Here is a 12,059-nt window from a genome sequence, read left to right on the forward strand (position 1 = left end):
TACACCTCAACGAAATGGTGGGTCACGAAGCTGTAGACGGTGCCTATAATGTATCTAACGGCCTACACTTCGTAAATCAAATGGATCGTTTCTGCGCTCAAAACGTGTAATATACCTATACATTTTTTTTTTTACCGTATTAAAGCATAAAGGCAAACTTTCAGTCCAATCCAACTTCAGTCGTGCTTTATTTCCATTCAAAAGAAAAATAATACAAATGCAAAGTATTTATTTAATAAATCATTGTTGAAAATATCATTTGTAAACAAAGTTTAGTACAAATATATAACGAACGGACATGAATAGAAACAACGCTATATACTTTGCAATGTTATGGCTACAAAAGTATAGATATAGCCATGGAAAAGAATGATCTGCTGAAAAGCGGAGCTTGTGAAACGCAGATCACTCGAAAAACAAAATGCCAAAATTGCTATCTGTATCCAAATTTATGTATTTACAGTTAGAACATTTTATGACTGATATATAGTGTGTTGCAAGTATAACTTTGATGAGTTTGATTGCAAAATGGGGTAAGCGCCATTTTTAAACATTTCAGAGTAGGTCTAGCATCAGATAGAGCGAAATAAACCTTTCCAGTAATACCTCACTTGTAATAATATCATAACCTAGAAGTAATGGTTAAAAATATGTTTTCTTATCATTTTCCTTGCTTTAAGCAGCTTTTATCTCAAATATCTCAACTTAACAAGAATGGAGTTAGCTCGTTTTGCGAAAAAACTCTTCAATTTAAAAAAACCCAGACTTGTTTCAGATAATACAACTATAGCTGTTTTAAAATCTACAAAGTGTTTAGCTTCCCCTTCAGGTTTTTGTATCGAATCTCTGTAATACCCCTTTCTTCTCTCGCACCGAATTTCTCTCGTACATCGATTCTCCTTCTCTCCCATATCCCATATCTCTCTTTCGATATAATAAATACACCTATATGTTTGTCTCGCGATCTCCAACTGACATTCTCTCGCTCATGTTAATCTCTCCCTCTCTCGCTTTCCCTCTTTTTATAGTCTGTATATAAATCTACTTATAGAATCATATATTCGTAACAAAAATATGTGTTTACTTGTTCTTCTTTCTCTCCCTTGATCCCAGGCTCCCTCTCTGCAATCTAATTTCTCTCTCTCACGAAAATTTCTCCTCCCTGCCCTCTCTCTCTTTATCTATTTATCTCCTATCAAAATCTGCATTAACTTTATGGCCTTCTGATAAAATATAGAGGTCGATTCTGGAGCCTACATTTTACAATTCTTCTGCCTTTTTGTGGTATGTTCCTCATACCAGGGAGGTGGAAGAGAGAATTCCACCTCCCTGCTCATACCATCCACACGTTATCTATACAATTTGCTTATATGTTTGTTTATGTCCATCTCAAATTGATTGTCTTGTGTTGAACTTCTATCTGGAAATCAAATGGAATGTAAAATTGTATGAAAATAATGTGGAATATGTACGGAACGATGAATATATATATATGTATATATATATATATATATATATATATATATATATATATATATATGTATATATATGTATTGTATATGTATGTGTTTGTCCCTATCTATATATCTCTCTCACACACTCTATCAAGAAATGGATTTGTCTCGCTCATGAATCTTTCCCTGTCCCTCCCGCCACCCCTTTCTCTCTTAATTTATTCATCTCTTATGATAACCGCAATGTGCGCATGCGTGTCCCAATCCCTATGTCACACACACACACACACACACACACACACACACACACACACACACATACATACAAACCCACAAACAAACACACATACACGCAATTTTCTATATCTTGTGTGGTCCAGACTTTTCAACAATTCAGCTCCTTCTCTCTCTAGGCGATATAACGTCCTCGTGCCCGGCCGTATACATACTAGTTTTGATCGAACCCGCCACGTAGGAACCAAAGTTCAGTCTGGATTGTCCGTGACGCCAAGTTGCCATTACGACTCAACTCCGAGATATAACAAGAAATAAAGATGGTTGGGCAATCGTAAGTCTGGACAAAATATGGTATTGTTTTCAACACCATTCTTCAACTGAATTGAGAACATCGGTATGGGTGGTCATATCCTTATATTCAATGACTGGTGTTGAAAACACATTTCGTTTCTAAGACTCTCTCGACAATGCTCAGCCCCCTGATGCTACTCTGACGAGTTTGTATTTTGCTTTTTGTTTCGTTGTTGTAAATGTTTTGTCTTGTTTTAAATATATTCAGTCGGGAGTATATGTAATCCATTTTCTTGTTCATTCATTCAAGCCGTTATTGATCTTCTCCTTTTTTTTAAGTAATGAGATTGTTCAAAGTGAGAGTCCACTTTTGAGAAAAGTCATGCTAGATGTTTCATTCCATCGTGCAAGAAGTATAAAAAAAAATGAAGGAATAACGAAATTTCACATCATTTTTTTTTTCGATGTATAGTAATATCTACCTGTCACATACTAAATTAAGATTAGGTGATGATGTCAGGGCATGTTTGCTTTCCAATTTGTTTTCTAATAAATCTTTTACACATGGTTTTCGACATGAAATTAAACAGAGATTATTATGGGGTCATATCAAACTGTGCTACAGTTGTAACGATATAGTAAATTGCCAAATTCATGGTGAAGTTACTGAACTATACAATTTTTTTTTTTGTTGATTAAAAAGGTTTTTTTTTTTTCGAACTATAATGCAAGATTCTGCCATTATATTATGCGAATTTAAATATTCTACAACTCTCGAATTATTTTCTTCTTTTTTTCCGATTTTGATAAGAAAATTGTTTATCTACTCTGTTATTAGACTTTCCTCGTTTTACTGTTGCAATACAAGGGCCTCATCCCCCTTTTTTTTTCTCGTTAGATCTGAAACAAATAAACAAACACCACCACCTACGACAAAAACACAGTCCCGCTTTTTGGGGGTATACTATATTGGACCTTGACACCCCCCCCCCCTCCCCCCCCCCCCCCCATGGAAAATGTTCCGCAGCAGTTGAAATTTACGTATCGCCAACTTAAACATAAGCGATTATTCTCTTTAACTTGTCAATTATATACAGGCAACCATTTCCATAAAGCATCGCTTTAGATGTCCCAAGAGAATTGCTCTTCTTTTCAGACAAAAATGACCCTATTTGTTTCCGTGTCCCCATGGAATATCGCGAATAAAAGTTACCGCTCATTTTTTCCGTTTAACCTTTGTTCGCAACGGGGACCCATTACTTAAACACAATGGCTACCAAGAGATTAGCTTCCTTTTATACTCTATAGCCTAGCTTGTGCTTGCTTGTATGTTATGTTGCACCCTGTAGAATACGTAGAAGAATCGATGTGTGTATTATGGCCGGCATAATATTCATGTTTTTATAATGGTTCTAATTCTATGAAATACAATATAACCTATGAATCTAGTAATATCGACATATCACAAATGTTATGAAACTCATATCATATGCTACGAAACTCAACGCACCAGATCTGAGGAATCTTTATTTTGCAAGGGCACATCCCCCTAAAACAAGCAAACAAACAAGCAAGCAAACAAGCAAACAAACAAGCAAGCAAACAAACAAACAAACAAATGTAACTAACTATAACGAACAAGTTTCAAACCACTGTGTCGAAACGAATTGATGTAGTTCCTCTCTGTTGGGCTAGGTCAAATAAAATAACTGTTTCATCAGTTTGCATCCTTAAGTACATTAATAACACAACCATTTTATGAATTGATATGATATCATATTGTTATTTTAAGCGCTTCTCATCCATCCATTCTCCCCCCCCCCACCAAAAAAAAAAAAAAAAAGAAAAATCTGCTATGTCTGCTTCGATGATTTTTTAATGGTTATAATTTACTAGTTTTATTACCATTGCTAACAGGAAAGTTGCCTTGTAAATGGCCACTTGTATAATTGATGAGTGGGACCAACTGTTGGTCCCCCTCACCAATTACAAGTGGCCATTTACAAGGCAACTTTCCTGTTAGCAATGGTAATAGAACTATGTCTAGCAAGGAACAAAAAGCATAGAGTAAAGCTTTTTCTTTCGTAGATAAGAGTTGCAAAATTAGCTTGATATGACGTAAATGTTTGTGGTAAAAACATATTGATTACGTGGCGAAGGAAATGAAACATTCCGGGGTAATGCAAAATGTATTTCTATCAATATTCATTGGAGAGTGGAACGCTTTCTGGCAAGGAATACGGTAACTGTCTTTTTATTTTAAATCAAGTGATTGCTATTATTGCTGTTGTTATAAATTTGTGACGTTTTTGATAACTTTCAACAGCATATTCATGCCCTCTACGCGATTTTTTCCTCCTTAAAAAGTTTCATTAATCCTGTGCTTGAGAAGGGCTCCGTCATCGAAACAGAAAAATAACACACAGACACCTATTATTCTTTACACATCAAGAAAGTTGGAGCAACCAGTAAATCTAGAGATAATACAAAATATATTAAAATGAAGTTAGGCCTACAAAGTGAAAGGAAAATTTGTCTCACCACTCATAGAGGTTAGCAGAGACATCAGCGTCTACAGCTCTACGTTCCGACGTAATTATCGCCCTCTTGTGATGACCACAGTGTACAAAAGACGATTCGGTCATACACACGTGGCGGATGCATGTAGTGCATAATGTCTCATAACACACCTGCCAAATATAAAACGAACTATCTCGAGCTCCATATCTTCTAAAAACTGACTTTTATCGGGCGTAAATTCATACAAAGAAGGAATACCAGCTTGAAAGAAAAATAGCCACGGTTTCAGAGTGCGAGTTCCTTTACAAAACCACCTTCCCCTTTATTGTGAGAGGGATTTCATGACTAAACGTTGCGGTGTATATTCACAAAAAGGTATTTTGAAGATGATTATTTGATATTTCCCCTTGTAATAAACTGTATAATAATATGACTTAAGATCTCTCGGAAATTCTTTTACGAATAAGACATTTTTTATTTCAGTAATAAGTAATCCACGGCCTCGTCGGATCGCTCTCCAACAAGCCCTAAACACACACTTTGAAATTAAGGTGGACCATACAGTCCGTCAAGCGAGCCAAAATAAATCTGGAAAAATGCACATAAGAAAAAAAAAAGCCAAACCAGCCCGTCAAGAACTCACTGAGGTTTGAATATTGAAGGACTCTATCACATTTTGTTTAGTTGAAGAGTCAGAAAACACATGAATTTGCTTGAGCGGAGTCTGTCCCACGTACAGATTAATTTTTAGAACTAAAGTGAAACAAGATTTTTCCCCCAATACTCACAGATGTTAAAGACGAGAAACATCGAATCTTCCTTGCATTTTATAGACATTTTGATACATTCATTTCTTTTCCAACATGTGTGACTATGGAGAATTATTTAGTGACACAACATTTTTTTTTTATTTACAGTTGCTTCGGTTTTATATTCTCCAAGGACTTAGGGTAAGGGTTAGGGTTCAAGTGATAGGTTTTTAGCTTCAGTTCGATGTGATTTTTTTTATTTTTTTATTTACAGTTGCTTCGGTTTTATATTCTCCAAGGACTTAGGGTAAGGGTTAGGGTTGTGATAGGTTTTTAGCTTCAGTTCGATGTGAAGATTAAGATTAAGATTAGGGTTAGGGTTATGTTTGTGGGTAGAATTTATGTTTGGTTTAGTGTGTAGATATTTCATGGGAACAATTGTTGTAGGAGCAAATGTCATAGAACCAAAATTATTTACAGGCGCGAGACCTTGTCCTGGGTTTCGGGCGCTGAAATGCTGCCCTCTGTAGGAAGTTGCTTGCCAGTATGTGCTCTTCACACTAACTTCGTGACCAAAGCGTCTAGAAGCTTCTTGGAGCACTCTTTGCTCCTGACATAGCCTTAAATCGATCCTTAAACCAAGCAATTAAATGCATCAAGGATTAAGCAAAATGGTACTGACATGCTCGGCCTTGGACTGACATTAAGTCCAAGACCATCAATGGTAAATGAGCAGATCTTAAATAATGTCAAATCATACATTTTACCCTCGATTACAGAATCAGGCATGCTACTTCATTGTCGGGCAAGAAAGATTTCTACCCGTTTATAGGTAAGGAGGAGGAAGGTAGCACCCAACAGAACGAAATCTTGAGTAATCTAGTGTCTGGGTTTATATGAATCATTGTTATTAATTTTGGGAGGTTTCAATAATGCTGAATTACTGTATACATGGCTTGTCTGACTCAGATTTTATTTTGTTACTGATGGAAAATAAACTTGATGCACAGTCAGTCTATCTATTCATCTATCTATCTATCTATCTATCTAATTAATAATGTGGACAATGGCTAATAGAATCTCTCTATATATTTATCTATCATAATTATAATACATGTATATATATATATATATATATATATATATATATATATATATATATATATATATATTACATAAACTCCTCAAAATAAGTTCTGCAATTAAAGTTTGATATATCATATTTCTCTTATACCTGCATTATCTTCATTAAATATGACAGCATAAGAAAGCCTGACTAATTATCTTTAAAATGACGCCTCACTTGCTATGATTGGGTATTCCTGGAATGCACAGTATGACTGAGTATGAGGAAAGGTCAAATGTGAAATGTTGCAAAATAGAGCAAACGTGTTATGTCAAACAGTGCAATTGCCATGTGCTTTGTCGTTTCAGGGAAGGAATGTGCTTGAAAAGAATGCATTGTGAGATTATCATTAGATTCCAGGCTTCATCCATGAATTAAAAACTGTAGTAGTATCTGCAGATTAAAATTAAACATACAGGTCGACCAAACAGTCATCTAATGTCTAGGAAATGGGAGTTTTTGAAAGTGCCGTCATTTCAGCATTGCTTATTCCAGTGGCCTTTTTTTTTTCATCAAAACTGTACATTATCAATAGCAGAATTGTTGCGACTTTTCACTTTTGATCTGTCCCCATACTCAGCTGTTTTGCACATTCCAAGAACACCCAATCATACCAAGTAAGGTGTCATTTTAAAGATAATTAATTAGGCTTTCTTATGATGTCATATTTAATGAAGATAATGAGGGTTTAAGAGAAATATCAAACTTTGATTGCAGAACTTATTTTGAAGAGTTATACACACATATATGTACATATGTGCATATATATATATATATATATATATATATATATATGTATTGAGAATTCACATATTGGCTCCAATATAACAAAGAATCAAAAGAAATAAACTGGTAATGCATTTTTTTGCCAATAAAGAGTGAGTTTATTCGACTCGAATTTGTCAAGACTCCTGAAGAAAGTGGAGGCCACCGAAAATTCGAGTAGAATAAACTCACTCTTTATTGGCAAAAAAATGCATTACCAGTTTATTTCTTGATTCTTCATTTTATTTTATGGGGGCGCTGTGGCATAGTGGATAAGACTCCCGACTCCCGATCGGAGGACCCGAGTTCGAATCCCGCCCAGTGCTTACGTCCTTGGACAAGATGTTTTTACCCACTGTGTCCCTCTCGACCCAGGTGTATAAATGGGTACCTGGCAACGCTAGGGTAATGATAATAGCAGGGCCCTCTGGTAGAGCAGTGGCAACACTGAAGAGGCTACCCTGGGTAAATAAGACCTTATTATTATTATTATTATTATTTTATATATATGTATAAATATGCATGCACACACACAGACAGACACACACATAAACACACACACACACACACACACACACGCAGAACACTTTTTATGATCACTTGTTGTCAATTCTGATATTTCGGTCACTAGAATCTAGAAAACTTAATCTCAAAGTACTGGATGTATGACGGAAATGCATGTGTCTACCACCAAAGTCAGTGAAATCATGGTTTGATCAACAGGGCCACACCACATAGAAATTGATGCTTGCCGACACGCGAGTATCTCTAGTCACACACCAATGCAAGCACTCTGCTGCAAATTAGACAAGAGAAAAAAAAGAAACAGCATGAAGGCAATTAATTGTATTGCAATGGATTTTGATTTTTTTTTTTTAATATGGGACCAAATATTGCCCATGTTCTAAAATACTCCTACACCCGACAACTTTGCCAAAAACGATTTGACAACAGTTATATCTTATTAATCAATATCTATATATAGTTTTTGTTTTCACACAAAAAAGCACATAAATGCTAATTTTAATGCTCCAGTATCATCAGTAGTTATTGTTATCATTTTTTTAAAATGTTTTTGTTTTGTTTTTGTTATTTTCCTTGTACATAATTCTCAGTGTCTCTCTCGTCTATACAGGCTGGGTACAAACATATTTGACAAGATTATTTACATGCACACAATAATAGTGTTAAGGAATACAATACCATTTCAGTTTATAATAAATTAGAATTTTTCTTCACAGTTACGTAAAAAAAGAACGAAAACGGACAAACTCAATCGGCCTCCAAAGACACACCTGCTCTTGCTGTCTCACCTGCAAAACTGGCCATACTGTACACGCACATCTCAAAAAAAAGGTAATGAAAGTAAGGAGATGGTTATCACAAAAGGAAAATACTTATTCTGCAGAGTTCCCCTACTAATGAGCTACTTCAGACACAGAACTGAAGGCAGCAGTAGCCATGCATCATCTATAACAAATACATATAAAAACCAAACTCATTTCCTTCTGTTTTCTTTTCTTTTTTTTTTGTATTTAGTATCAAAATGTAAACATAAATTTTGCTGCCACAATGTTTTCTGCGAAGTCACCATGCATTCAGATCAAGCTGGAAAAGTCTTGCACTTTTGAAAATTTGACTACTGCTGCTTACTCCTTGACTACTACTCAAAAAGTTTTGTCAAGATTTTTTCTTTTTCCTTGAAAAGAAAAAAAAATGCTCATCCTACTGAAGCCTCTTTTTCTCCTTCTTGGAGCAATTTACACAAGTAAATATTTGCAAGGAAGATTTTCACACATCACTTTGCTATCAAAAACCTTTTGATATGGGCAAACAAAAATGTGTGCATGTTGGGAAAAATTCAAACTAATATAAAGCCTTGTAGAGATTTTGATAAAAAAAAAACAACAACCAGCAAACAAATGCAGGCCTTTGTCCTTGTTTTTGCATTTGCTCTGGACACTGGAGAGTAAACTTGCAACATTTATATGAACAAAGAATTCAATGTAGCTAAACACCATACACACTCAGCTCGTGTGTAACTTTAGTGATGGGATTCATATTAGTTACGCAATAAAAGCACTGAATATGAATGACGAAGAAAAGAAGTGCCTTCCGCAATGTCTATATCTCTGGCGAATTTGGTAGCAAAGAGCAGATTGCATATTGAAAGATAAACCATTCAAATTTTCCCCAATTATGCCCAAAGTAGTGCTTACTAGGATTTCTGCATGTTTGATATCACTTAACATTCATTCATCTTAGTCAGCTGTATAAGAGTCATAGCGTGCGTACCTGAAAAAAATATATCAATTTTATAAAGAGCGACATTCATCAAAAAGTTGATGTGGAAAACCTCCATGAATGGACAGTTCACGATAACAAAATGTATGCTGGTTTCAAGTACCTACTTCATGATAATCAAACACAATAGGACCAATCTTCTTGAACAGTGTATCAGGAAATCCCATAACACCCTGAAACCACAATCAAATCAATTTAGGCATACACAAGGTTTACTTTGAGATGCAAGATTACCGCTAAACATGTTCACTATACAGTGAAGATAATTGATGATTTTGTATGAATTCGCCACCAAAATGATTACTTGGAATCAAAACTTGCTGGGCCGACATATTAGGTCAGTCGATTACAATGTAAATGGGTTGATTGATTTTTTTTTTTAATAAAAAAATATGACAAAATCTTTTCAGGTATAATTGTATCAATGATGCCATGATAGCACATCTCATTGTCATGTTGGTTTTTCATAGATCCATTTAGGCAAACGTCAAACTTTGCAATAAAATCAATCACAATCAAACACAAACTGGCCAAAAAACAAAACAAAAAACAATCATATGAATGAACAGATGTTAATAAAGAATAGGAGAAGAATAAAATTGCATTCTGCTTTCGAAAACTTGCCTAGGAAATATGAGTAAAAAAATTGGCACTCTAAAACAATGATAATCAAAGCATGCTGTGCAAGGTAACACTTTTTGTTTTCAACAATCCTTTTGCGTCATCAGCAGTAGTGAGCTACGCTTATGATAATTATGCTAAAACCTCTTTTCTCCATATAATCCTGCTGATTTCTATGATAATATCAAATACAGTAAGACTTTATTGCTTGATACAGTATGCACTGCAACCCAGATACAACGAGTGACTTCGGAATTACGTCTTCACAAGAGGAAAAGTTTGCACCCTCGAACTATTCCATGAAGCCGTACCCTGTGCATGCTACCATCGATCGTGAAAGCTCTTCTAGTTTCATGTCAATCAAAGTAAGCTGTACCAACCGACACACATTTTGAAGAATATAAATATTGGCTGCAAGGCCAGAAAATAAAGAGTATTTTGTGCACACTCATGTTCACAATAATGATTAACAGGCCACTATTTTGTTGTGGAGGTGTAACATCAGAGAAATTAAACATAATAGAGACTATCATGTCTCAAAATATACATGTGTGCTTCAAGAATGTTATCATACTTGCTCATGATATGGGCAGGTACACTTCCATTTCAAATCATTACCAACCAGTCAGAACAAGTCTAAACTGGCTGTAACTGGCACCCTGCTGTCAGAATAGCTTGAAACGTGTTTGAACAAGCACCAACCAGTCAGAGCAGGTCTAAATTGGTATAGAGCTGGAACTAACCAGTCAGACACATCTCAAAAAGAGTTTCGCTAAAGCCATTCCCAACCAGTCAGGGCAGGTTTCAATGGGTTTGAGCTATATAGATTAAACCGTACAGCGCCGGTCTAAACCAGTTTAGAACCAGAACCAACCTGTATGATCCTGCATATAGACTCCTTTGGAGGTATTTTGTGAAGTCATTACTTTTAGTGAAACCTGCACCTGCGTACTTTTTGTACTAAATAGTTTTGAGTACTGCACATTACCCGCAGCTTTAAAGCAGCCACAGAAGTCATCTTTTTTTGTTTTTTTTTGGGATAAACCTTTCCTTCGATGTGAATTCCACAGATTCACAAGGATTTAGAGAATCTATTCACAACAAACACACAAAAATAATCCTTGTATTGATCTGGGAAATGATTTAAATAGTGATGCAGCTTGTTCCCAGCAAGCAGCAGCAATAGTGTCATTCATGCAGCTCTGCTCTGCGCCCGACATTGCCGGACAAATTACCGATCCCGCGACAAGATTCGGGGGGACGATCGATGAGTTCCCTAGTGAGTGAAACAACCAATGACGCCATTCGCCCCCATACAACTGGGGACATATTATATAAAAGAGTACTTTCTTAAGGGTATACTTTGATTTTACAAGAACAAACTTATGATATAACCCATTTCCTAGTAGCTGCATTTATGTACGAAAAGCAAAGGTCAGTGAACATTTGCCCAACTGTTGCAATAAACAACAGACTTTGACAAATATAATTCTAAAAGTATAAATATTCAGGCAATCACTTCATATTTGTATATATTATTTTTTCTCTCTCTCTCCTAGCAAGACGAAAAAATAAAATCCCTGAACGACAGCTACTCTTCGCAAATGGTAATAGTCACTGTAGCACCTGCGGTGTTGAATGGGCTAGCATTCAAATGGGGCAAAATAACACATACATACATACATACAGATTGCATACAAAATTCCCTCAAAGAAGCTACGAATGAAATGGGCATTCAATAATCATTGGTTTCCACCACAAGAATCTAATGGATGACACTGCCCATTCGTCTTGAGGCGATAACATTGCTCTATTAAAGCCATATAAGTTTCATTATGCATTTGACCAAATTTTTACAACAAACCCAATATTGCTCCAATTGGTTACACATAAGGGGTCTCTCATTCTTTAATATATGATCATCATCACTTGATAGACATAAATCTCATCAAAACTCGAGATCATCACACAAGTTAAAGTAATGAAAGCAGA

The sequence above is a fragment of the Diadema setosum genome, chromosome 13, assembly GCF_964275005.1.
Source record: "Diadema setosum chromosome 13, eeDiaSeto1, whole genome shotgun sequence".
Classification (NCBI taxonomy): Eukaryota; Metazoa; Echinodermata; class Echinoidea; order Diadematoida; family Diadematidae; genus Diadema; species Diadema setosum.